Source organism: Tiliqua scincoides, chromosome 4 (assembly GCF_035046505.1).
Source record: "Tiliqua scincoides isolate rTilSci1 chromosome 4, rTilSci1.hap2, whole genome shotgun sequence".
NCBI lineage: Eukaryota > Metazoa > Chordata > Lepidosauria > Squamata > Scincidae > Tiliqua > Tiliqua scincoides.
The window spans coordinates 142,863,514-142,888,790 of NC_089824.1; the positions used below are offsets into that span (position 1 = coordinate 142,863,514).

General features: G+C 44.4%; 1 pseudogene; it reads right to left on the reverse strand.

Annotated features, from left to right (window-relative positions):
• Nucleotides 1-9,481: 9,481 nt before the first annotated feature.
• Nucleotides 9,482-9,601, reverse strand: LOC136650223 (5S ribosomal RNA; annotated as a pseudogene).
• Between the last annotated feature and the right edge of the window lie 15,676 nt (nt 9,602-25,277).

The following is a 25,277-nucleotide window of genomic DNA, read 5'->3' on the forward strand; positions in this document are numbered from 1 at the left end:
CTGTTCCAGAACCACCTTTCAGAGCGCGATACCATAGTCTTTCAAGACTGAAGGTTGCCAACAACAAGGTCTGTAAAAATGGTTCCCATCACCAAAGTCCCTATAGCTCAGTACTTCCCAATCTTTACAGCACCGCAACCCACTTCATTAGCTGTGTCACCCACGTAGTGCCCCAGAATGCCTTGAGAATGCCTTGCGGTACCACAACCAACACCATCCTGGAACCTTTTCGTGATTCTCCCAAAATCAGCTCACAACCCACTGGTGGGTCATGACCCACAGTTTAGGAGCAGCTGGAACAGAAACACACATAAAATATAGTGATGTTGTGACAGTATGCCACCTGAATCTCTACCGAGTCCTTCTGTTCTACTCCTTCAAGGCTCAGGGCCGAAGTGGCATCAGGGTTGGCCAGAATGGGCACTGGTCCTGGTCTCCAGCCTGAACCATCCCTGAACCAACGAGATCCCACCCTGAACCATCAGTACTGACAGTAATAGTAGTGCCCCAATGCACATGATCAGGGAATAGAGAGGGACCTGTGAAGGACTCAAGCACAAGTTTTGTCCCAGGGATCCCAATAACCTGCCACCTGCACTGGCTCAGAGCTTGTCTTCAAGACTGAATGAAATACTGGCTGCAAATATGACACGGGCCCACAAGCCTCCCAGCTCCCATGACAGCCTGGCATAGAGCTATGCATGTATCACAGGAGTTGAAAACAGGCATCGTTGATGCTACTCTGCATATCAAAAATATTGGAGGATTCTGATGCCCTGATTCCAAAAATGCAGACAGACAGTTCTGCAGCATTCTACAGAGAATGAGAATGCTGTTCACATTAAGTGCAGTCTGTAATTCAGGCTCTCATCAGGTGTTGTGCAAACCTGTGCAGTCATTCATACTGAGGTTGATATATCTATGTGTGGCAAGATGCAGTGTAGGAAAATAAGAAATGGCTATCTACTGCAATCATTCTTCTTTCAACACCATCCTTAATGCCAAACAATTAAGCCCAATTTCCCCCACAGGTACACACAAATTTAGAACAAAAGAGGCCAAGCCTTTGGCAGTCAAATACCGCATGCCGATTGCACTACAAATGGCTATTCACCTTTCTGTATTCAGCAGTCCATGCTGCAATGAAGTCTAGAGAGAACCCCACATAAAAGAATTCATTATCAACCAAAGAACAGAGGACCTAATTGAAAATTGTCAAGCAATGAAACATCCTCAATGCAAGAAAAATGGACTTGATCACAAAGTACCAATTGTGGCTATGGGCTTTAATTTTCCTTTCAGTGGTGCCTGAGCAGGAGCCCCGATTAAAAGGAACTGCCAAAGCTATTACCTTCCTCTCAGTTTCCATCAAAAATGCATTGGGCTTTTTGCATTGGGATAAAAAAAAAAAAATGCTAGCCTCCACCCCTCTTTCTACAAAGAATGTTGTAGTGCCAATTAAACATTCTCTCCTGCAGATCCATGACATCAAGCATGGACTGGGATAGGAAAGCAGGATGCTGAATGAACTTAAGAAGGAAAGGCCATGCTTGAGAAGGAAAGGCCATGCAAGGAGGAGGAAGGAAGCCTACGTCTTCAAAATGCCTAGCAAAATTAAGCATTGGGCTTTTGAAAAGGCAGCAGACTATCTGAGGTATCTAAAAAGCGTACAAAAGCCGTCTTCCGTCCTGTTGAAATGGGGTTTCTTTTGTTTTTCAGTGAACAGATTAGCAATTTATTTCAAAGGGCCATACCTGGCTGCTGTGCTTCACTGGATTCAAAAGTAAGGGTTCACCAGATTGCAAGGGAGGAGCCCTGACTTTGGTAGAAGCAAACCAAATAAATAATAAGGTCTCAGTTGCATTTTCAGACTACCTCTTCGGCAGAGAGAATGGAAGGAAAGGTCTGTTAACAAAACAAAAAAGGCATTAGCTTTCATTGCCCCTGAGGACATGTCTTTTATCAAAGCTCACAGAGTTGCTTACACTTCTTCTAAGCCGAAATCTTAACTGGTGCCAGCGTGAAGCTCAGCTTTCCTACCAAAGGACATTAAAATATGAAGCCAGGGATGCTGCTGTGCAGGTGGGAGTTTATCTTTTTGTAATTCGTCACGCTATTATTTGTAAACGTGGGCAGGAGTGAGGGCTGCTGGACTCCTAGCATCAGAGCAAACCTAGCAGCATAGCCAAACTTCTGCAATTGGTCGTCTGCTAGAACTGCAGGCCTCTCCATAACAGGAACACATGCAGTCATCAGTGGCAAATGTCACTGTCTGGGGCCATTCAAGCATCCATCTTGCCTGCTGCAGGAACCAGGGAGCATCCATTTTGTATCTATAGACTGTCACAGATGTTCTGGGGTGCAAGCAAATAAAATTCTTCAACAAATCATTCACATATACACAAATAGTGTTAAGAACTACAAGAACTTATAGTGGGAGGGGTGGATCTTGGTAGCAGCAGCACTCGCAAGGATCCTGTCCACCTTTCCCTAAAAGCTGGTATGGGTCCAAGGAGAACCATTGGTGGTCAGATGGCCTACTGGGAGGTAAGGAAAAAAATACTTTTACTTATCTCTCCTGGACTGACTGGTTTCCCCTTCACCACAAGACGCAGCACTCTCCTTAGAGGAGTGTGGCACACAGATGCCCCGTAGCGCTAAAACTTTCTGTTCCCTCTATTAGCATGAACCTGATTGGAGGGAGACGTGCCTCATCAGAGCAGTGTCCTGGCTGTCTCACAGTCCTGTCAGCAAAGGAACCAAGATGGAGCTAGGTGAGGCTGTCAATGTTTGCAAAGCAAGGTCAATGGCAACAGTGAACAACTGACAATTATCTGACCATATTTGATCAGTCAATTCGGCAGCTTAAATGTGAAATCCTGGCGCTGTCCTCCATTTGTCCCTTCTGACTTAGCAAAGGCAGCTTCTTATATTTGGAAGCCCAAAAGATCTAGAGTTTTTGTTCTCCCCTTTGGCTTAGTTGTTTGGGCTGAGCTAGGTTCATAACTGCAGTCCTCCCCGTGACAAAATTAAAATCCAAACTGCTTGACCAAATATTTTCCAGTATTCCTTCAGATGAGACCCTTTGCCCAAATATGCCATTGTTCCTGCATGCATTCAGTAAACAGAGCAGCCCACACCTACAGCTAAATGTGTGGAAGGCTCTACAAAAGGCAGGGCAGACCGAGCTCTCTGTGCACGCAGTTATTACGCCTGGGCTTTGTTCAGGCATTCAATGAACACATGTTGATTGAGGGGTAAGGCTCAACATGATGGTGCCAACTCCATTTGCACTCGCTGAACATGTGAAGGAGGGGCAGCTAAGAAGGGCCAAGGCTACTGTTTGATGTCCATGTTTGTACTGTATTCAGTTTGGAAAAGGGTGACCAGATCCAGTGGAGGACAGAGTGCCTATAACCCAGTGGTTTTCAAACTGTCTAGGAGAGTTTGCATGACTGTAATTCCTTGCGGGGGGGGGGGAGAGGCAGCAGGGGGAAGGCAGCAACTCAATCCCCAAGTCCCTGTACTCACCAGTCCCTGTAGCAGCAAGTCCAGGGCGTGGGGAGCCCTGTGCGAGTGCCTGAAGGGCTCCCCCGCTCGTTAGAAGTGAAAGTGGAGCAATCACGCGATTGCTCCACTTTCATTTCTAATGAGCTGGGGAGCCCTGCAGATGCTCGCACAAGGCTTCCCGCACCCCAGGACAGCTGCTGCAGGGCCTGGTGAGTGCATCCCAGTCTCTGCAGCCCTCCTGAGCGGCAAAATCCTAGGGATCATGTCGCTGCCCCTTCCCTGCCTCTTGTACGGTTCTTCATGTAGGGTTCGCTGTCATCCGTGATTTCCATTATCCATTGTAGCAGTAAGAACCTAACCCTTGGGGATATGGGGAAGAGTCTGTAAGTGGAAGCAAAATATGTGTATTTAATTTAGCCTTTGTCATCCAGCTTTGTAATTTAGCTTTGTAATTTAGCTTTGTCATCCAGCCCGGCAATGCAGCTGCCTGACAATGATTGTATCTGTGTACAGTTTAACATGGCAGGCAGGCATGGCATGTCCTGGCAGGACAAAGTTCCAAACAACACAGTCCTGGAATGAGCTGGAATCCCTAGCATGTATGCACTGCTGAAACAGACATGCCTGCGTTGGCTTGGTCATGTTGTGAGAATGGATGATGGCCGGATTCCAAAGGATCTCCTCTATGGAGAACCCGTGCAAGGAAAGCGCCCTACAGGTAGACCACAGCTGCGATACAAGGACATCTGCAAGAGGGATCTGAAGGCCTTAGGGATGGACCTCAACAAGTGGGAAACCTTGGCCTCTGAGTGGTCCGCTTGGAGGCAGGCTGTGCAGCATGGCCTTTCCCAGTTTGAAGAGACACTTGGCCAACAGCCTGAGGCAAAGAAGATGAGGCAAAGAAATACAAAGAGGCAAAGAAGGAAGGCCCACAGCCAGGGAGACAGACCAGGGACAGACTGCACTTGCTCCCAGTGTGGAAGGGATTGTCACTCCCGAATCGGCCTTTTCAGCCACACTAGACGCTGTGCCAGAACCACCTTTCAGAGCACAATACCAGTGTCTTTCGAGACTGAAGGTTGCCAACAACAGTTTAAAATGTGAGCAACTAAAGCAGAAAAAATTTCTGTATGGTCATATTTTTTGCAGCTATCATTTATGGCCAATAGCTTTTCTCCTAAATATAGTTTTACTAAAAAATTGACTAACCCTTGAGTTAGTTGGTTATTTGGAGCAAACACCACTTTAAATATCTCTGAAGCAACCTGATTCAGTGAGACCTGCAGACTAGAACCCCCCTTCACCAAATGCGGGTGCTGTATAACCCTCTTACATTTCAACTGAACTTGCATAATGACGACTGAAGCGGTTCCGAATCTGGGAAGCAGACTTGGTAAATATCTCCTTGAAGCGACCCGTGTGTGGGAATGCTTCTGCAATTAGTCTCATAAGCAGCCGACATTTCAATTTTGTTTAATTAAAACATTTAAAATCCTTTGATCAGCACCAGTTATTACAATGATACTTTGAAAACAACCGGAAAAAATACAAGTGAGAATAAAATGTACCCCTTGGTAAGTAGGACTTGGCAAAGATATTGCTTGTTGTTTACTCTTTCAGCCTTTTTTAAGCCTTAGTATAAATACCTAGGCCAGCTAAATATTTAAAGATATTAGGCAGGATTTAAATGCCAGAATCTTCAAGCGGATCTTCTATATAGCCGCACTTTTTCAATGAACAAGTTACATAAATACATTACTCTGAACAAACAGGCAGTTCTTTCTGAGATTACCAATAGCTCTGATCATTAACTAAAGCAGGGGTGAGGTGCTGAAAGAGCAGCCTGCATGATAATTGGGTTCTCCCACATCTTGAAAATATGATCAAGATTTGCATATTTTCTCTTCTGTCATGTGCAGCTAATGAGTTCCTGAGGAAAAAAAAAAGTGCTTATTTTTGGTCATGATTTGCTTATTGACATCATTTCCTGCTTAATTGCATCACTTCCAGCTCTCAGCAGGCCTCACGAAAGCTATTTGGCCTGGCACTCAAGTTTGAGACTCCTGATCTAAAGTCATTCTTGAACCTTCTGCTTGCCCTGGTGATTTGAATATTTTTTCTTGCGTCCTTCACAGGTCCCAGGAATCAGGTGGGAATCCCAGTCCAGTTCAGTGTGGGAATTAAATTATTAGAATAGTACTAACAGCTTTGCAACACCCAGGAAAAATGCCCTCCCATGCAATCTTTCTTACTTCTGAGTAAGCATGGCTAGGACTATGACTGCAGCTGAGGAACTGAAAACATTCTGGCATGTGGAAAGGAAACACTTCAGAACAATAAAATAAAATAATTTAAAAAAAACAAAACAAAACAACCTATATGTGGACCAGCCAGCCTGACACTTAGCAGCATGTTTGTTCAATACATTTGACTTCTGTATCTCATTAAATATTTTTTAGTGTGAAATGTTCTGGCAACTGTTGAAGTTGCTGCTGGTTCTGGTGGATTAACTTCCACCATCAGTGGGCTTCTCTAATGGTTTGAGATCCCCCCCTATTTTTGCATACCTCCACATTTATTCATGTGTTGTTGTTGTTGTTTTAAATCAACCCCACAGATGGTGTTTTATGAGCTAAGTTATTTTGGTTTATAAATGGGTGTTTCACTTTACTGTGAGCTTGCCAAGGGTGTACAAGGGCTTTGTCCTCCAATGTAAACTGTTTGGTTGCCACTTGGCTTAATGTTAATTGCATGTTTCATTGTCACCATTTAAATAAACGAAACAACAATGTCTGCTGTGCAACGCTCAGTTTCTTAGTAATGATTAGAAAATGAATGCATTTGAAATCTTTGAAAAAGATAATATGTAGAGATGTCTCATGGTCTCTTTCTGAGCTGAAATATCCTGGAAACAATTCTAAATAAAACCAAAGTGAGGCCATGATGGAGATGTTTCAAAATACATTTCTTTACACAATCCTATACTACAGGAAAATGTTCTATGTCAGAGTTAAGGCCGGGAGAGATGAGAGCATGGAAAGGAGGAGCTATGTATTTCATGTTTGATGCCACATTTCATATCTTAGCTCCTCGGGGCAATTCCTAACAGCAAGTGATGTTTTTAAAAGGCTAAGAAACAAATTAGATTGTAGCCGTTGTGCTAGGGGACCAAACTTGAACCCATTGCCCTCTGCCACTGTACTGAGTAAAATCACCCTTGAGAGTTAATTGTTCCACAGGGAAAGACTTATAGGTAACAAATGAGAAACAGCCCAGTGTTATTGTATAGCTAAAGAAAAGCTATTTGGGTTTATCATGAGAATAAAGAAAAGATGACAAATTGCCATGAGAAATCACACTGGAAGGTATAACATGTTGACTAAGTGAACCTCCTAGACCTGGTAAGTAAAATGACATTCCATACATGTTGGAGGAGAAAAAGCAGAAAGAAAAGGAGTTTTAGAAAAGAAAAATATGAGTGTGACATATGTTTGATTCCTGAAACTACTGTATTTGAGTACAAACTGTGACAAGGGGATATTTTTCCAGGATATGGAGGAATGGGGCTTTTCATGAACAACTCTCCCACTGCTAGCCATCAGTTATAAGCACTTCCCACCTGCCATGCATTTTCTCCAGTCAGTAGACCAAATGATTTAACCAAGATAACTTGTGTTCTGCAATAGGATTGATTTTGTGCTTCTTTTGCCTTGAGAATTCCAAAGAAAATGGAGAGGAGTGTCTTCATTTTTGTGGGTAGTCCCACAGAGTTTGGAGATTTGGGAGAAAGGGACTTGTGGTGGTGGTGGTGGTGGTGGTGGTGGTGGTGGGCTTCTGACTTGCTTTAAACTGAAATGCCAGAGAAGCAGTTCTTTCAGTGCTTCACCTCTATATTCAGGAAAAAAAAAAATTATTCTTAAGTATATTTATATACCACTTTTCAACAGAAATGTTCACGAAGTGGTAGTAAATTGTCTCCTGTCCCCAAAGGGCACACAGTCTAAAAATAGAGTTTAAGTTTTAAACATACATAAAGTATAAGCCTTGACTTATATAGAAGTGTTTGAAAATGGTGTTATTTGTTTTACTTAGAAGTAAACCAATAAGACTGAATACAATCCTGATAGGATCCCAACCTGCACAAGCACAGCCCCCATACACTATGTCAAGCCACAGTCTGCTCTATGGGGCTTCTCCGATGGTCACCAGCTATTTTTGTGCCGCATATCCGGGAAGCCCAATGTAATACTAGGACAGCTGGGAAGGGGATTAGGATATGGCTGAGGAGGCCTCCACCCAGGGCCTAGGAGAGGGGGGTAAAGGGGGCAATTTGTACCTGGGCCCAGGGTCAAAAGGGGGGGGCAGAAATTTCCTGGGATCTTGCGTTTTCCTATCTACTCAGACTTGTTGCCTGCATGGGTTGCTGGGGACACTACAATGACTGGTGATGCTGGTTACACTACTGATGCCACATGGGTTGGTAGACCTGGCTCCAAAGATTTTTCCAGCTGTCTCTAACCTCCCCCCACCCTGTTTTGCCCCTCCCTGCCCCTATTTCTGCTCACCCATCACCACCCTCCCTCTCTGTTTCACCCCTCTCCCTTTGCAAAGGGGCCCAAAAGAAACTTTGTACCCACAGATAAAATTCCTCTCAGAGGCCCTGCCTCCACCAATCCCACTCTTCTCCCCGCCTAATCCACCCTCCATTCCGCTCTTCTCCACCCTGCAACACCCTCTCCCCTCCTCCCCGCCTCCCCACCACCCTCACCACCCTCACCATGACCCTGCCTGCTCCAGCCAGCTCTGCTGTAGTGGTTTGGGAGGTGGACTTAGACCTGGATAATCCAGGTTCAAATCCTCCCTCAGCCACAAAGCTTCCTGGGTGACCTTGGGCTAGTCACTTTCTCTCAGCCTCACCTATCTCACAAGGTTGTTGTGAGGACAAGAAGGAGGGGAGGAGCAGCTGTGTAAACCACCCTGAGCTCTTTGGAGGAAGGGCGGTATAAAAATGTGAAAAATAAATAAAATAAATAAATTTATGCCTGTTTGTGGTACTCTGAGCCGGCACAGGGAAAGCTTACAACCACATTAGAATTGCATTGCTAGGCTGTGATTCTTACCAGAAAGAAACACCTCTGTAGAACGAAGCTCCTATTTCTTGATAGACATTTCCAAAATTCCCTCCAAAACCTCCCATAAACAAAATAAATTATATTAACATCAATATATTCAGGTATAAATAATGTGCCCGATGTGTTCTGCTAATGAGTCAAATACGTCATAGACACAGCACTTCTGTTAAACAGGCAGTGTCATACATGCTGATTTCTTGGTCTTCAACTTCAATTCTGTTTAACCGCTTGTAGCATTACCCCCGGAGTAAATATTTTTCCATAACCAAGTCAGCGTACTGTGCTAATTTCAAACTATGCACAATCAGTCTTCTTAAGGGAATGTTTTACATAATATTGAGCTTCATATGAATAATTATTTCATACTAATTAGCACACATACCCTCTCACTCCATCTTCAAAACCTCTGCCTCCATCATTACCTAACCATGACTGGAATAGAGAAGAATGGCTTGGCAATTGCGCTGAATCTTGCAAACCTGATCCCATCTCAAGGATTACAACATGGAAATGAGCTATCCATAAATATTAAAAATTATCTTTGTCGCACAGATGTTCACTCCACTTATCTGCAGAATTTCTGGATCAAATATTCAATATGAATATGTTAGTACCCACCAAAGATTGCTTTTGGCAGGGTGTGTGTTGATATCAGCAGGAAATAAATAGGAAAACATTAAAAGGTATAAAACTTTAAAACAAGAGCTTCAAGGTGTTTTACAAAGTACAGATGGCTTATTCTGCTCAAGTGGATGTCTACTACTACTGAATGAGAAATGGTTGGTACTGGTGGGGGAAAAAATGGTTGGCAACCTTCAGTCTCGAAAGACTATGGTATAAGCCTACAGCACCCAGTATTCCCAGGCGGTCTCCCATCCAAGTACTAACCAGGCCTGACCCTGCTTAGCTTCCAAGATCAGATGAGATCAGGCATGTGCAGGGTAACAGTTGCTACTGTGGGGGAAAAAAATAGGGGGGTTATGACTTGGAAGTAATGAATCCTGAGCAGTGGGTTGCATGCGAATATGTGTAAGGGAGAATGAAAATTGATATCACCAGTAATGAGCTTAAACAAATAGCGTGAACATCGTGGCACATAGAGCAGGAATAGGTGGAAGGTTTTGTTGACAATATGTTGAAAACGGAGGCCAAGTCTTTCACATCATCATCTAACTACAAACAGCTGGTATGCTAAAACACCACAAGATGTTTCAATCACTTAGCTAGTGCTTGGATGCCCTTACATTTTAACCCTGGGTTGCTGTACCACCGGCTGCCCTTCTGTTTCATCCAGTCTTATGGTTTCTCATGCTATGAATACCTGTCAATAGAATGAAAAAGCAGAATGAAAGCAGCATTTGATGTCCATGTTGAGTGTAGTCAAGGTTGCCTCAACATATCATGTGACCAAAGATTTTGAGAGTAGGAAAACCATCTATTGGTTCTTTCTAAATATCCAGTTAGGAGCAGTCTGATCATCTTGTGCTTTCAGCAAATGTGTCCTACTATGGTAGATACAGGATAGTACATACAGCAATACCTTGACTTTCATCCACTTGACTTTCATCTTTCTGCCATTTTCAATTATAACCACATTTCAAATTTCGTCTATATGCTTTCCTCTTTCCTCCAATTTCATCCAGCCTTCTTTGATGCTTGTCGACATTCTTATATTTATTTTCTTTTATTTCTGTTTAGATTTCACACATTTGCATCTGTTATATAGTTAGTGGTTTACATTTTTCACTGGCCAAAATACACTTGCAAGCTAAACAAGGCTATGCTTTGACAATGATCCATGTTTGATTTTCATCCATGCTCAGGGCTCTAACTAGATGAAAGTGCAAGGTATTGTTGTACATGAAAATGCCTTACAAATACAAAATAAACTGGTTGTCACAGACTTGGAACATTGGTAATGGCCCACTTATTTTTCTGGCATACCACTAGGTACACTGGCACAATGGGGAGGGGCACCATCATGGCAGCCCCTCTGCTGGCAGCTCCTGCATGGTTGCCAGTACAGCAGCCAGAAAGATGTGGGTCTTCTGCAGTGCAGTGTGGACTACCTGCTGGCAGAGGGGTGTATCAGAGTGGGGATTGGGGGGGGAACTGATTGTGATGGCACCAGTATCTACCACATCCCATTCTGGGCTGAACATGCCACCAGCAGGTTCCTCAGAGCTACGTCAGTAAAAGGATCCCCCGCAGATATGAGAAATATGGGGGATACACCTGTATACACAGGTGAGAGATATGGGGTACACAAATATATACCCACCCACACATTAACATGTATGTGTGTTAGAATGTCCCCACAAGAGCCCGTTTTTGTTCCCATATAAGCTCCTTTGCATGTGAACTGTGAAGAAGGTGAAGATTTCGACAGTCCTTTCCATACTAATATCAGTGTCAGAAAAACTCTTAGTTGGCAACCTTCAGTCTCGAAAGACACTGGTATCGTGATCTGAATCATGGTTCTGGCACAGCGTCTAGTGTGGCTGAAAAGGCCAATTCGGGAGTGACAATCCCTTCCACACTGGGAGCAAGTGCAGTCTGTCCCTGGTCTGTCTTCCTGGCTATGGGCCTTCCTTCTTTGCCTCTTTGCCTCGATCTGGCGAGTGTCTCTTCAAGAGACACTTGGGCGAGTGTCTCTTCAAACTGGAAGAGGCCATGCTGTACAGCCTGCCTCCAAGCAGGCCACTCAGAGGCCAGGGTTTCCCACCTGTTGAGGTCCATTCCTAAGGCCTTCAGATCCCTCTTGCAGACGTCCTTGTATCGCAGCTGTGGTCTACCTGTAGGGCGCTTTCCCTGCATGAGTTCTCCATAGAGGAGATCCTTTGGGATCTGGCCATCATCCATTTTCACGACATGACTGAGCCAAGGCAGACATCTCTGTTTCAGCAGTGCATACATGCTAGGGATTCCAGCTTGTTCCAGGACTGTGTTGTTTGGAACTTTGTCCTGCCAGGTGATGCCGAGGATGCCTCAGAGGCAGCACATGTGGAAAGCGTTCAGTTTCCTCTCCTGTTGTGAGCGAAGAGTCCATGACTCGCTGCAGTACAGAAGTGTACTCAGGACGCAAGCTCTGTAGACCTGGATCTTGGTATGTTCCGTCAGCTTCTTGTTGGACCAGACTCTCTTTGGGAGTCTGGAAAACGTGGTAGCTGCTTTACCGATGCGTTTGTTTAGCTCGGTATCGAGAGAAAGAGTGTCAGAGATCGTTGAGCCAAGGTACACAAAGTCATGGACAACCTCCAGTTCATGTGCAGAGGTTGTAATGCAGGGAGGTGAGTCTACATCCTGAACCGTGACCTGTTCTTAAGGTCATGGTCAGTCCAAAATCTTGGCAGGCCCTGCTAAAACGAATCATGAGCTGCTGGAGATCTTTGGCAGAGTGGGTAGTGACAGCTGCATTGTCGGCAAAGAGGAAGTTATACAGACATTTCAGCTAGACTTTGGACTTTGCTCTCAGTCTGGAGAGGTTGAAGAGTTTTCCGTCTGATCTGGTCCGGAGATAGATGCCTTCTGTTGCAGTTCCAAAGGCCTGCTTCAGCAGGACAGCGAAGAAAATCCCAAACAAGGTCGGTGCAAGAACACAGTCCTGCTTCACTCCACTTCGGATGTCAAAGGGGTCTGATGTGGAGCCATCGAAGACAACAGTGCCCTTCATGTCCTTGTGGAAAGACCTGATGATGCTGAGGAGCCTGGGTGGACATCCGATCTTGGGGAAAATCTTGAAGAGTCCATCCCTACTGACCAGGTCAAAAGCCTTCGTGAGATCTATGAAGGCTATAAAGAGTGGCTGTCGTTGTTCCCTGCATTTCTCCTGCAGCTGTATGAGGGAGAATACCATATCAGTGGTGGACCTGTTGGCCCGGAATCCGCAGTGCAATTCTGTATAGACACTCTCTGCAAGTACCTGGAGCCTCTTTAGTGCAACTCGGGCAAACAGCTTTCCTACAATGCTAAGGAGAGAGATGCCACGGTAGTTATTGCAGTCACCCCTGTCGCCTTTGTTCTTGTACAGTGTGATGATGTTTGCATCCCTCATGTCTTGAGGTACTCCACCTTCTCTCCAGCAGAGACAGAGGATTTCATGCAGCTCAGTGATGATGATCTCTTTGCAGCACTTTAGGACTTCAGCAGGGATGCTGTCTTTTCCAGGTGCCTTGCCAAAGGCAAGGGAGTCCAGGGCCATGTGAAGTTCTTCTAGGGTAGGTTCACTGTCAAGCTCCTCCAACACAGGCAGGCACTCATTGTTGTTCAGCGCTTCTTCAGTGACTACATTTTCTCTGGAATGTAGCTCAGAGTGGTGCTGCACCCAGCGTTCCATCTGCTGCACCCGATCCTGGATAACCTCGCCTGCAGCAGACTTCAGAGGGGCAATTTTCTTCTGTGTTGGACCTAGGGCCTGCTTGATACCATCATCCATCTCTTTGATGTTGCCCGTGTCATAAGAACATAAGAACATAAGAACAGCCCCACTGGATCAGGCCATAGGCCCATCTAGTCCAGCTTCCTGTATCTCACAGCGGCCCACCAAATGCCCCAGGGAGCACACCAGATAACAAGAGACCTCATCCTGGTGCTCTCCCCTACATCTGGCATTCTGACTTAACCCATTCCTAAAATCAGGAGGTTGCGCATACACATCATGGCTTGTACCCCATAATGGATTTTTCCTCCAGAAACTCGTCCAATCCCCTTTTAAAGGCGTCTAGGCTAGACGCCAGCACCACATCCTGTGGCAAGGAGTTCCACAGACCGACCACGCGCTGAGTAAAGAAATATTTTCTTTTGTCTGTCCTAACCCGCCCAACACTCAATTTTAGTGGATGTCCCCTGGTTCTGGTATTATGTGAGAGTGTAAAGAGCATCTCCCTATCCACTCTGTCCATCCCCTGCATAATTTTGTATGTCTCAATCATGTCCCCCCTCAAGCGTCTCTTTTCTAGGCTGAAGAGGCCCAAACGCCGTAGCCTTTCCTCATAAGGAAGGTGCCCCAGCCCCGTAATCATCTTAGTCGCTCTCTTTTGCACCTTTTCCATTTCCACTATGTCTTTTTTGAGATGCGGCGACCAGAACTGGACACAATACTCCAGGTGTGGCCTTACCATAGATTTGTACAACGGCATTATAATACTAACCGTTTTGTTCTCAATACCCTTCCTAATGATCCCAAGCATAGAATTGGCCTTCTTCACTGCTGCCGCACATTGGGTCGACACTTTCATCGACCTGTCCACCACCACCCCAAGATCTCTCTCCTGATCTGTCACAGACAGCTCAGAACCCATCAGCCTATATGTGAAGTTTTGATTTTTTGCCCCAATGTGCATGACTTTACACTTACTGACATTGAAGCGCATCTGCCATTTTGCTGCCCATTCCGCCAGTCTGGAGAGATCCTTCTGGAGCTCCTCACAATCACTTCTGGTCTTTACCACTCGGAAAAGTTTGGTGTCATCTGCAAACTTAGCCACTTCACTGCTCAACCCTGTCTCCAGGTCATTTATGAAGAGGTTGAAAAGCACCGGTCCCAGGACAGATCCTTGGGGCACACCGCTTTTCACCTCTCTCCATTGTGAAAATTGCCCATTGACACCCACTCTCTGCTTCCTGGCCTCCAACCAGTTCTCAATCCACGAGAGGACCTGTCCTCTAATTCCCTGACTGTGGAGTTTTTTCAGTAACCTTTGGTGAGGGACCGTGTCAAACGCCTTCTGAAAGTCCAGATATATAATGTCCACGGGTTCTCCCGCATCCACATGCCTGTTGACCTTTTCAAAGAATTCTATAAGGTTTGTGAGGCAAGACTTACCCTTACAGAAGCCATGCTGACTCTCCCTCAGCAAGGCCTGTTCGTCTATGTGTTTTGAGATCCTATCTTTGATGAGGCATTCCACCATCTTACCCGGTATAGATGTTAGGCTGACCGGCCTATAGTTTCCCGGGTCCCCCCTCTTTCCCTTTTTAAAGATAGGCGTGACATTTGCTATCCTCCAATCTTCTGGCACTGTGGCCGTTTTGAGAGACAAGTTGCATACCTTAGTCAAGAGATCTGCAACTTTATTCTTCAATTCCTTAATAACCCTTGGGTGTATGCCATCAGGGCCCGGTGACTTATTGATCTTTAATTTATCAATGAGGTCTGAAACATCTTCTCTTTTAACCTCTATCTGACTTAACTCCTCGGTCAGAAGGGGCCGTTCGGGCAGCGGTATCTGCCCAAGGTCTTCTGCCGTGAAGACAGATGCAAAGAACTCATTTAATTTCTCTGCCATCTCTAAGTCTCCTTTTATCTCCCCTTTCCCTCCCTCACCATCCAGAGGGCCAACCGCTTCTCTGGCGGGTTTCCTGCTTCTAACATATTTGAAGAAGCTTTTATTATTCCCCTTAATGTTGCTGGCCATGCGTTCCTCATAGTCTCGCTTGGCCTCCCCTATCACCTTCTTACATTTCTTTTGCCACAGTTTATGTTCCTTTTTATTCTCTTCATTAGGGCAAGACTTCCATTTACGGAAGGAAGCTTCCTTGCCCTTCACAGCCTCCCTAACTTGGCTGGTTAGCCATGCGGGCACTCTCCTGGATTTAGTGGAACCCTTCTTTCTTTGCGGTATACACCTCTGCTGGGCCTCTATTACTGTTGTTTTAAGCAGCCTCCATGCACTCTGGAGAGACTGGACTCTTTCTACCCTCCCTTTCAGCCTCCTTCTAACCAGCCTCCTCATTTGAGGGAAGTCCGCCCGTCGGAAGTCAAGGGTTTTTGTTAGAGATTTGCCTGGTATTCCACCCCCAACGTGCACGTCAAAACGGATCGCAGCATGATCACTGTTCCCCAATGGCTCAGTAACGTTTACATCTCTAACCAGGTCCTGCGTACCGCACAAAATTAAATCCAGAGTCACCTGTCCTCTGGTGGGCTCCGTGACTAGCTGATCTAAGCCACAGTCATTTAGCACGTCAAGAAATCCGGTTTCCTTATCGTGACCAGAACACAAATTGACCCAGTCAATATGAGGATAATTGAAGTCCCCCATGATTACAACCCTGTCCTTCCTTGTCACCTCCCTGATCTGTTTCCTCATTTCAAGGTCCCCATCAGATTTCTGGTCTGGAGGACGATAGCACACCCCCAGTATTACATCGCTGCTCAAGCCTGGTAATTTAACCCACAGAGATTCTACGGTGGAGTCGGACCCACCTTCAATCTCTACTTTGCTGGATTCTATCCCTTCCTTAACATAAAGGGCCACCCCACCTCCAACACGCCCCTGCCTGTCCCTCCTGTAGAGTTTATAGCCCGGGATTGCGGTATCCCACTGATTCTCCGCATTCCACCAGGTTTCCGTTACGCCCACTATGTCAATATTTTCCCTTGTCACCAGACATTCTAGTTCTCCCACCTTTGCTCGTAGACTTCGTGTCAGCTCGTGTCAGCTGCTATCTGTATCTGGGAACAGAGCTGGAGGTAGTAGTTGTTAGCACATCTCCTGGCAGTCTGCTGGACTTTCCTGCGAGCAGCTTGGAGGACCTGCAGGTTGCGCTCACTGGGACAGGCCTTGTATGCTGCTTGAGCTCTCCTCTTTTCCTCAATGTCTGGTTGTAACTCCTCAGAGTGGGCTTCAAACCAGTCTGCCATCTTGTTGGTCTTCTTGCTGAATATGGACAAGGCGATGTTGTAAACAGCATTCTTGAAATGTTCCCATCTGTTGGATGCATCTGCATCAGCTGGGTCTGGAAGAGATTGCTCAAGCGCTTGTGCAAATTCCTCCACTTTTCTCTGATCCCGGGTCTTGCTGGTATCAATGCGAGGTCTTCCTTCCTTTTTAGTGTGATACAGTCGCTTTGTTTGCAGTTTCACTGTGCTGCACACCAGGGAGTGGTCAGTGTCGCAGGCAGCACCCTGATAACTGCATGTGATCTTGATGCTGGGAAGGCTGGAGCATCTGGTGAGAATCAGGTCGAGCTGGTGCCAGTGCTTTGATCTTGGATGTCTCCAAGAGACTCTATGTTGGGACTTTGTGTTGAAGAACGTGTTGCTGACACAAAGAACGTGATGACAGCAAAACTCTAGCACTGAATCTTTGCCTGGTCGAAGATCAGGAAGCAGAACAATAGCAAAAATAAAATAAAGTAAAACCTACATGATTGAGTACTGTTACTCATCATTTTTAAAAACCCTTCTTTGTGGGTTGTGAATATATGAGTTTCCATGTAATTGTAATGTTTTATTAATGATCACATTTCCCTGGTTTCAGGGAAATTGTCATTTCTGTTTGAATGTGTCAAAACTGCAAAAGCCAAATAACTTTTCAATTTCTTTTTTAAGAAAATGAGATCATGCCGAGTAATGAAACAGAGCACATTTCAGTACTACATGCAAAAAAAAAATAAAAAAAAATGGACATTTCTCATTGTTATGTGATATCACTGCAAGTCTTTGAAGACAGATTGGGAGTACCTCCATTTTTAAAAGTCTTATTTCCGAGGTTGAATTTTGTGCAGACATCTTTAGCCTAAAGAAAACTGATATGCTAATTGAAATGCTCTGTCACCAGACCATGCTTTTTCTATGGTTACATCACACTAGAGATGCATCCACATGCAAATAAATTTCTATCATATTCAATGTTGGGTTTTATTAGACTATTTTATTTTTCTTGTATGATTTATTGCAATTTGCTCAACAAGACCTGAACTAATTCAGGGATCCTTTTTTACAATCATTTTTGGCACTGTCAAATAAACAGTTCCCTACCCTTTTAACATAATATTACAAGGATTCGTTCAAAAGTGGGTGAAAATTTTCACCTACTTAGAGTGAGGGCAATGCTGATCTAGAAAGCATGATAACTCACTCTCAGTGGTATACATAGTGGGTGGCCAGAGGCCCCTGAATCCCCGATGGCAGGCCATAGGGGGGTGTCAGAGAGGACAGTGGCAGATACGGAGGTGACTGGGGCAACGTGTCCCCCTCTATGGCACTCCCAGTTCACTGTGGAGGGATGGCACTGCCCTTGTCACTGAGTGTCATGAAGTTGGGCCCTCCCATCTGCTCTCACCTCAGTTTGGCTCTGAAATGGAGCCATTAAGGAAGTGGGGAAGGGTGTCAGGAGTGGGGGTGATGCGGTGATGCAGGTACTTAGAGGCCCTGAGTGCCAGAAGGCTCTGGGATGCCAATGCTCACAATAGGCAATATTTTCGTTCAGTGACATCACATAGTCCAGACCAGTACCTACAGAATTTTGACATCATCATATGTGATTTTTCCTATTTTCCAAAGAATCTATTATCAGGAAGACCCAACACTTTATAAGTAGATTTTCACCAATGACATTTTTTTCTATGGCACTGTTTTGTGTCACATTCTAGGCTACCTAACTTGTAGTTTCATTTGCAAAGATTTTTTTTTTTTAAATACACAATAATAAGAGTTGTGGATACACAGTTTGCTGCCTTTCTCAGGTTGCATCTGTTCCTTACACACCATATATATTAAATCTATGAAAAGAAATGTTGGTGTAATTATACTGTAACATATTCAAAGTGCTTATGCACTGGATAACTATGGAAGAAAAAAAAAAGAGGGCAGTGAAAGGGAAAAAGATGAGCTCTCCACCCATACCATAGTGCCTATCCAGATTCCACCCCCACCCCCCACATACGGACACAGTTACTAGTTAACAGAAAAGAAAATACTGAGAGGAAAATCTATTTAGCATTGCCTCCCAATTGGCCGTGAAAGGGGCAGTTTATTTTTATAATCAAAAGTGCTGCTCTGGAACCTACCAACATTGATTTGAGCTCTGCTGTTCATGAAAATTGTCTTGACTTCAAGTAATTAAAGATCACACTGCTCACAGACACTAATTACAATGATTTAGCAAAAGTGTAATATCCAGTGCAAAATAATTCCATCACTGTCCTCTTGCTGATATTCTAAAAAAGATTATGGATTTACATTGCACCAGTAAATGGTAGTTTTGTACTGTAAAAGACAGAGTAACATCACAAACGACTGTGTCTCAATGTCAAACATAGGGCATCCAAATCCCATAAATCTCCCAGCCACCTTTAAGACATTATTTGACTTATGAGGCTTTTGAGAAGAAGAAAAGATGAAATAAGGTATAGTTAATGCTTAGATATTTTTTTCCCCTGACATCTTCTTAAGCTATGTCCACTTGATTTGGATGGGAAGGAAAGATAGATGCTTGCTATAAAAATCTTTAGCAAGCCACTAATGCTGTGAAAGGAACTGCTGTTCCATTTTGCTTCATCAGCCAAGAAATGCATCTTTGAGTTTCATTTAAATCTTTAAAAATATCATACAGCTCATCCATCTTGCAACTATTTACTAATGAAGTAAGGAAGCACCCATTGCATTGTACTGTTGGTTGGTTGCCTCTTTAATCAGAAGCCCTTAACAGATGCAGTTATGTTTCAACCACATCCTCTGTCAATGCATCTCTAATCACCTGTTGCCTAAGAGCTCATAGCTAACCTGTACTCAAAGCCCTGGCCTTGGATGAGTGGAAGGCTACTGATTGGACTTGCTCTTTCTCCTATCCAGTGGTTCTCAAACTTTTCAGCACTGCGACCCACTTTTTAGAATCACAATCTGTTGGTACCCATGGGAAGTGATGTCATTAACCTGGAAGTGATGTCATCATTGAAAGTGACATCATTAAGGAGGAAAATTTTAGTGATCCTAGGCTGCAATCCTATCCACCCTCACCCAGCAGTAAGCCCCATTGACTCTCATTGTTAAAAGCATATACATAGTAGCCTGTTAAAAGTACAGGTCTGCAACATTTCCCCAAATTCAGTCACATACTATGGTAACATCGTCTAATATATTAAAAATAAAATATTGACAGGAATGGGGACTCACCTGAAATTGGCTCGTGATCCACCTAGTGGGTCCCGACCCACAGTTTGAGAAACACCATACAGACTCATGTGTGTCAGGGCCTAAACAACATGTTACATTAAGCCCAGTATGCAGGCCAATGTGTTTATTTTTTCTTTAATGAATGAATGGAAGTTATGTGGGTGAAGAATTCAAATAGGATTATCATGGCAGAGAAAATAGTTAAATTCCATCTCTATCATGCCATGGTCCAAATCTGGATTGGGCTTCATATACATACTATCTACCGAGGAAGAAACATGCATACCAGCACTCATAAAAGGTGTTTTCTATTTGGAAGCAAAGCACAACACACTGCTGAACAGTGAACCTTCTCGATCCGAACAGAGGTCTTAGAGAATCCTTTGTTCTTAAGGACTTTTGCTATTGAGCTCTGGGACCTCAAGGAACAAGTGAAGTGTCCTTTCACTCAAGCACTGACCTTGTGAATCAAAGCCTGAGCAGTTCATTGTCTAGAAATAGGAAAGACACCAGGATAACATCCAAATATAAATCCCACCCACATGCATCCCTACACTTGACAGGACAGCACACTAATGAAGAGAATCTTATTCGATGACAGATCTGCCTCCCCAATCAGTATCTGCTGTAAACATGAAACAGAGAGGTTATCTCCCTTAGGCTGTAATCCTAACCACACTTTCCTGAGAGTAAGCCCCATTGAACTTAGGACTTATAGGCCCATAGGACTATAGCCCCATAGGACTTACTTCTGAGTTGACCTGGTTAGAATTGTGCCCTAAGAGGTTGTCTTCCTCCATGTGACCCAGTCACTGCTGAACCTGCCCTTCTCTGGTTCCTTGGTCAGTGGCAAATAGGACTCATCAGAGGAATGCACAACCAGGTTTTCAGGCCGGTCAAAGCCAACTTCTCACTTTCAGCCTTCATCTCATTCTCTTTTTTAAATCTATATTTCTTTCTCGGTCATTAAAATGCATTCTAACTAGAGAGATTGTGGCAATAGCTTACCGGCTGTGAAATGATTATAAGCTAAAGTACTTACTGGTGCTGAAATATGCAGGTTAATTTGCAGGCCCTCTGAATGGGGGATGTGTGGCCATGTAATAAAACATTTGTTCATAATGCCATGAAATTGGACATTTTTTTGCCATACCATACACAGTTCTTCAACACTGAGAAACCAAACATTTTTGTATGCCCCTGCTGTGATCTGCCTGTCACTTATTCTTGCTGTCCAGGTATCCCCTCAAGAGGAAACTGCCGAGGATAGCTTTCGTGAATGGAGACAGTTGACAGTACTGTTCCAATCTCTTCCTTTTCTTCCTTCTCTGTATTTTCTCCCTTTGTCAAGTAGTAAAATGCACCTTAGAATGTTCATTAAAAATGTCTTCTCGGGATGTTCAGAAGAGTCCCTAGCAAGGGGTTCTGGGATATTCCCTTGGCCAATGGTGAAAGGAACAATTTGGATTATTAACATTGAAAGACGTGAAAGACGATGAAAGACGTGAAAGACGATGGCAGAATGAAAACATGACTTTACAAAATCAGGACTCTTAAAAGAGCTGCCGTTCTACAGGTAGCAAAGATCTTTCTCCATTGTGCTGTGTGTCAACAGCATTATTGAAAACTGCTGTGAGAACAACTCCATCCTTCATACAAATTGAGCAGTTGCCTTGAGTGTCAGTTTTGTATGAGGCTCTGCAGATGCGGGTTTTCTAGGCAACCACAGGGCACAATCCTATGCATGTCTACTCAGAAGTCCGAGTGAGTTCAATGGGACTTACTTCCAGGAAAGTGTGGATAGGATTGCAGCCACAATGTGCTAACACCACCTTTTTTTTCCTACAGTGGATAGCTGCTGGGACAAACCTCAAGCACCCAGATAACAAATGAAAGAGTGGCAACCGTGGATGGAAGGACATGAACAAAAAGGGTTGTTAAACATTAAAAATGTATGGTGGAAAAGGAATATCCACAGAATCCTGTACCTGGGTCTTTTGAAAAATATAAGCTTCAAAAAAAATTCTTTGACACTTCTTAGCTTTTTTTTTTTTCCCCTGAAAGCAATAATATGAAAAGGGAATTAAAAGACAAAAAAAAAAAAAAAAAAAAAGCTTCCTTTTCCAGTGGTAAAAGAAAAGATGGCAGTGATGGCAGGTAGCACCTGATTTCATATTTGGGACACCGCAGTTTTTAAATTCTGCTAGATTAAAGTATATGCTATTTGGTTTGTTTGCATTTTTATTGTGGTATTGTACAGGGCCACCCTCATCTGTGGTGGCTCCATTCCAGAACCTCCTATGGGTAAAGAAACCTGTGAATAATGAAATACGTGCATTTTGGGGTCCCTGTAATCTTCCAGTTCCCCTGCCCTCCAGCGGGTTTTTGAGGGAGGGCTTAGGTCACTTCTAGTTTTTAGTAAAAACCGGAAGTGACCTTTACATGCCTTAAAAGGCCTTTGGAGGGCTGGGGAGTCCAGAGGCCTTAGAAGACATGCTCAGTGCCAGGGAGGCCACATACGGTCTCCCCAGCCCTCAGAACACCATCTGGAGTGTGCTCCCCTCACCTCCAGAGGGTTCAAGTGGGTCCAATCTGTGGATTCAGGAACCCACGGATACTGAAATCCATATGTACCAGACCCACAGAAAACATGGGCCCACCAGCTTTGCATTATTAAATAATGTCTTTTAAATCCAATGAACTGGTTGGCAAGAATAACAAGTGATTTGTTGGCTAGAATAGTCAAATGACAAACTATTAAGGGCAGGTGAATAAAGTACAGGCTTGCCCCCATATGTGCAGGGGATCCATTTCAGGGACAGCCCCCCCCCCCAGATATGGAATCTGCAGATATGGGGAATAGTGTCACTACGCCCACCCCTACAGCTATCTTAAAGAGACAGGAACACAGGTTATACGGTGATAAGAGCTTAAGGCTGTGATCAGCAAGCAACAGCCATGGCACAATTTGCAGGCAATGAAAGTTTGTGGTTTGAGACCCTGTGGGAAGCTGAGTTATTCGTCCAGTAGGAAATGTGAGCCTGCTGTGAATGCCCATTACAAAGTAAAAACTACCAGTTATAAAACATAGAACAACAGAGCAGAAATGAAGATCTCATCCAATGCTTGTCAGCTGTCCTACTGCATCAGCTGGCCAAAATACCCCGTTAAGTGGAATTTTATAACTGATCAAATGATGAGGAAGAGAAATAAAAGTTGACATTGTCAGTACTGTGCTGTAGGCACTGTCAGGAGCAAGTCTTCGCTGGGCAAGGTGAATGGAGAAGCCTCATCTAAGTGCACAGACTTTTGCCAGTGGCTCAAAAATACACAGTCCCATCTCCGAATCAGAAAGTGAAAACTGAAACCGTGGGCCTGATCTGAAAGTGCCCTTGCAACTGGTTCTGAGCAGACCTTTCTTCTTAGGGTCAACCTCTGAAAGAAAACAAAAAAATAACCCTGCATGTTTGAAGCAGAAACTGGCTGACTGAATGCCATCTTCAGAATAACAACAATTAACAAGCATTTACCTTTGCACCTCCTAGTAAGTATGCGAGACAGAGGGTTGGTATAAAGGCCACTTTATTTATAATAAAGTCAAATGTACAGCAACCTGTGCAAGAAGCTAAACTCCACCACTAAAGTGTGGGCCACTAAGGTGAGGCATGATGCTAACTGCTGCATCCCCAGGTGATATAAAGGACGTGTCCACCTGAATCCAAGCCCCGCTCGATCGAAGATTGAGGAGGCTTATCACCGTTGAGCCTGAAAGGTTGAGGCAACAGGACAGCACAGATCCCCGCAGGTCAAGCCTTGCAGAGATCATTTCATCATCCAGCTTGGGGGGGGGGAGGTTGTCATTCAACCTCATCGATCTGGATAGGAATTGTATATGAGTGGTTTTGGCTGACTTCCCTAACCTCAGCCTGGATGCCAAGCAATAAGTTCCCGCCTACACAAAAGCTGCATAAAGTGGCCAGAATAAAACAACAAAATGACAACCCTACCAACACAGATCCTGTGTTGGATTAGTGAATATAAAAATCCACTTATAAAACTGGGACTACAGGTCCCAGCATCTGCTGTAGGAAACTGACATGCCACATGGTTTTCTCAGCAAGTAGAACTTGGTACTAGGTACTTCTGTACTGCAATCCTATACTGCTTACCTGCGTGTACATCTGACTGAATTCAATGTTGTAGTTAGTACTCAACTCAACAAACCTTTATTAGGCATAGGCATCTGATAGATAAAGGGCACAATCCTAACCAGGTCTACTCAGAAGTAAGTTCTATTTTGTTCAATGGGGCTTACTCTCAGGAAAGTGTGGTTAGGATTGCAACCAAAATCTCTGAACAGGTACCATAAAGAATGTATATACACACAAATACATACAAACATAAAATTATACATACATACATACATACATACATACATACATACATACATACATACATTATTTAAAAAACAGAAAACAGCCAATTACTTTACAGTATATGTCAGTGGTTTTCAAACTCTCTGGACTCTCTGGACTCTCTGGAGTTTGAAAACTGCCGTAAGTTCTTGTGGGGGTGGGGGAGAGGCAACGGGGGTGGGGGAAAGGCAGCGGCATAGTCCCCAGCATCTCGCTGCTCAGGGGGCTGCAGGGGCTTGGGTGCACTTACCAGAGCCTCCTGCAGCCTCCCGGGGGTGCGGGGAGCCCTGCGCGACCATCTCCAGGGCTCCCGAAGCGGCAAAAGTGACAGTGGAGCGATCGCGCTCCACTTCCGGTTTAGCGGAAGTGGAGCGCAATTGCTCCACTTTCACTTCTAAAGCATCAGGGAGCCCTGCAGACGGTCATGCAGGGCTCTCCACACTCCCAGGAGGCTGCAGGAGGCTCTGGTAAGTGCACCCAAGCCCCTGCAACCCCCTGAGGGGCACAATCCTGGGGATCACGTCGCTACCTCCTCCCTGCCTCCTGGCTGTCCCCAGCCCCTTAAGGGGGCCCTGGTATATGTACATAAGATTATGCTGTAAAAGTATTACTATTATACCAAGAACTTACCTTTTACATTCTTATTCTTAGATTATGAATCTTCACACTGGTGAATTTGCATTGGCAAGAAGCTTACTAATGAACAGAACATACTTGCTGGGGGGGGCATGTTTCTTATAACATATTTTTAAAAAACCTTTAAATAATGTAAAGATAAAAGAAAATTTGCCAAAAGCAGAGGGGAGAGACAAGGCTGACCACTAAGTAAACATTCATTTCACATTTATGCACAGAGGTTAATTTAGATACAACTCAAGTTTGCACAACAGCTGAAGAATTCATTTTGACTTTGTTCGAGGTCTATCTTCATTCTGAGTTACATTTAGCTAGACAGGTTTTTCACTATATTTTTTCTAGAAGGTATAGATACTTTAGTTCCCTCTACAGTTCATTTTTATAGGTGGAACTCAAAACAAAAATGTGGTCTAGTGAGGAGAACCGATGGGCCAATCCTACTGGCTGGATACCCTGTTGGGTTGCATGATCTGCCAACATATCCCAAAATCCCCCGAAGCAGCAGCAGCTCCATAAAGCTGTTGCCAGTGCAGAGTCTGGGTGGTCTCATGCTGGAGTCTACAGCCTACAAATCATCCACCACACCAGCTATGAGCCCAGTCCTGGGCCGTGAGGCACGTTTGCAAACCTCACCGTTGGGCTCCCGCCTGTGCTAACCCAGTGCTGGCTGGTGCTGTCACCCAG